Below are 3337 nucleotides of genomic sequence, written 5' to 3' on the forward strand. Positions count from 1 at the left end.
GCCCCCTGCGGGCCAGGGGTGAGGCGGGCGCGGAGGCGCCTCCCCCCCGCGGCGCGACCTTGCCCTCCCTCTCTCCCCCCCCCCATGCAGCGTCGGGATGTCCCCGGGACCCCGAGTGCGGGACGAGCGCCTGGGGACGCGAGCGGAGACCCGAGCCCGGCCGGGGGTGGGGGCGCCGCGGGATGCCAGGCTGTGGGTGCTGCGCCCTGGCCCGGCCGCCCTGTGGGGTGGGGGGGTCTCACCGCCCCCCCCATCCCGACAGCGGGAGAGACGGCCCTCGGGGTCCGGTCCGGGCTGCAGTGCGGGTACCTCCCGCCGGGACCCCCCCTCCCCATCCCCAAGTCAGCCACCGGGCAGGGCGGCCTGAGAAACTTCCCAACCTCGAGCTCCGGTGGAAGAGTTTCTGCTGCCCAGGTCAAACCAGCCCGGCTCTGCCCGACGCATCTGCCAGCTGACTGCTGGTTCTTAGGGTTCGCGGCCTTCTTCTGCCCGGAAGTCCCATCTTGTCCACGCCACACTTACCATAGTGGTTAGAGCCCCTGCTTGTAGAGTGGCCGGACCTCCACCGAGGTACATTTGGTACATTTATTTGCCTCCCCCGCCCCCAGGTCAGGGGAGATGTAAGGGTTGTTAATTCCCTTTCCAAATTCCCAGACATGGTGCCTAGTGATAGACATAGAATGTCCAGATTGGGTACTGCGGCGCGCCTTCACCGAACACGTCAGTTCTAGTCACTTTTCATAGATGGCCATGGAGAAAAAGAAGAATTCACTGGGAACGCTAAGTCGCAGGCACCCCAGACCTGGGCAGCCATGGCCTTCATTGCTTTTCCCCCAAACAGCTTTATATAGTTATATATCACACACCCATCTAGCACTACTGTTAGTAACTTTTCAGGGGCGTGCACCCCTCACTACAAGCCAGGATCAGAACATTCCCATGCCACTCCTGGGCATCAACCTAAGAACCAATAATCTATTTTCTTTCCCCATAGATTTAGTTTCCTTTGGTGGACTTCTCAAATAAATGATATACACTGTGGGGCTTCATGCACTGGAATGATTTTGACATTCTGGAGTATGTACGAGTCCATTTCTCTCCCTCCCTCTCCTTTATTTCTTCTCTCCCTCCCTCCCTTCTTCCATCCTCACCTCTCTCCTTCCCTGCAGTACTGCTGAACAGTATCCCCATATCATTTAATTTCACTTATTTAATCTTGTTTTGTGTCAGTCCTGGGGCTTGAACTCAGAGATAAGAATCTCATGGACGGGGCTGGGGAGGTGGCTCAGTGGTAGAGCGCTTGCCTTGCATGCTTGAGGCCCTGGGTTCGATTCCCCAGCACCACATAAGCAAAAAGAAAAAAGCCGGAAGTGGTGCTGTGGCTCAAGTGGTAGAGCGCTAGCCTAGAGCTGAGGAACAGCGCCCAGGCCCAGAGTTCAGGCCCCACGACTGGACCCCACCCCCCCCCAAAAAAAAGAATCTCATGGACTTTCCTGCCCAGGCTAGTTTCGAATCTCAATCCTCACATCTTAGTCTCCTGAGAAGCCAGATTTACAGGCATGAAAAACAAACATACCACCATCTTCTAGAAGTCAAATAATATTTAGTCTTACAACCCTCTTGATTGGAACAAATCAGTGGTCTCATCTGGCAACTGGAAAGGGTTGATTTCATTGCTGTCACTATGTAAGTTGTCCTCTGAAAGGAAAGGGACAAAAACAGCATTTGTAAGCTGGTTTTAAATCCCTTAAATGGTGGAGGAGTTACTACTCTTAGAAACCCACTAATATGGCCACCACCCCTGATATTTGCCTTGGGAGAAAATTCAAGCCTCAGCCCATTAAAGCTGTCTTTCTCACTATTGTTTATGGAGTGTCCTTGATAGGGCTAAATAGCTCCTCCAATTAGGCTGGGTAAATTGTTATGATGCCATATAATTAGGAAGAGTTCATGGACTGGAAAAATGTTGCCACTCCATATCTCAGCAGGTTGGTGCCCAAATAGCCAAGGGGGTACGTGCGATTCAGAACCCCGCAGGGCACAGGCAACCTCCTGAGATGTAATTTCACTGAGTGATTTGGCCCCTGTCAAAACAATGCAACTATTTCCATGATAGACCTTGGGTCTGTGACTAGGGGAAAAAAAATAAAGGAAATAGCTCATTGAGTTTCATAGCTGTTTACCCAGAGACATTTTAATTATTTTGTTTTGAAACATTTAAGAGAAGTTAGTCTCTTATTTATTTTTTTCTTTTGGAGTGGCCAATCTAGGAGAGTTGGAGGGGTGAGGATGAGGTTTGTCTTTCTTTTCTGGCTTGTAGTTTATGCTTACTATAAGTATATTAAGAAGACTATCTGTGGCCATGCACTCACTGGTGGCTCATGCCTGTAATCCTAGCTATTCAGGAGGCTGAGATCCAAGGATTACAGTTTGAAGCCAAACAAACCTGAGGGACTCTTATCTCCAGTTAACCACTAAAAAGCCAGAAATGGAGCTGAGGCTCAAATGGTAGAATGCTAGCCTCAAGCACAGAAGTTCAGGGACAGTGCCTATGTCCGGACTTGAGTTCAAGTCCCAGGACCAGCAGTACACACACACACACACACACACACACACACAGGGAGGAGAGGGGAAAGAGAAAGAAGAGGAGGAGGAGGAGCAGGAGGAAGAAATCTCTGAGGCTGGTGCTGGTGGCTAATGCCTACAATCCTAGCTATTTAGGAGACTGATAGCTGAGGATTGAAGCTCAAAGCAATTTCTGGTAGGAAAGTCTATGAAACACTTATTTCTAATTAACCCCTAAAACACTGGAAGTGGAGCTGTGGCTCAGGTGTTAGAGCATCAGCCTTGAGTGAAAAAGCCAAAGGACAGCATTCAGGTCCTGAGTTTAAGCCTCAATACACACACACACACACACACACACACACACACACTATAGAATATCTGGATTTAAGAGATGAGAGGTGAGGTGAGGAAAGTTGCAGCTGGGTACCTTTGACCAAATGAGACAAATTATTAAGATTATAGAGTTTTATATTCACGTAGGTGACTTTTCACAGAATTGAACTCCTAGGATTCCTGGTTACCTTATCTTGCTCTGAGGAAGAGTATTTGAGATTCAAAGTTTAGACTCCTTATGAGGCAGCTGATTCCTAAGTAGGCTGCACATGACAACAATTTAGGGAACTTTAAAATGTACCAGGTGATCTATACACAATGGAATATTATGCAGCCATTAGAAAGGACAAAATAATGGCATTTGCAGGGACATGGATGGAGCTAGAAGAAATCATGTTGAGCGAGGTAAGCCAAGAGCAAAGAGACAAGCGGCACATGG

The sequence above is a fragment of the Dipodomys ordii genome, unplaced genomic scaffold (genome assembly GCF_000151885.1).
Source record: "Dipodomys ordii isolate 6190 unplaced genomic scaffold, Dord_2.0 Scaffold168, whole genome shotgun sequence".
NCBI classification, from domain to species: Eukaryota; Metazoa; Chordata; class Mammalia; order Rodentia; family Heteromyidae; genus Dipodomys; species Dipodomys ordii.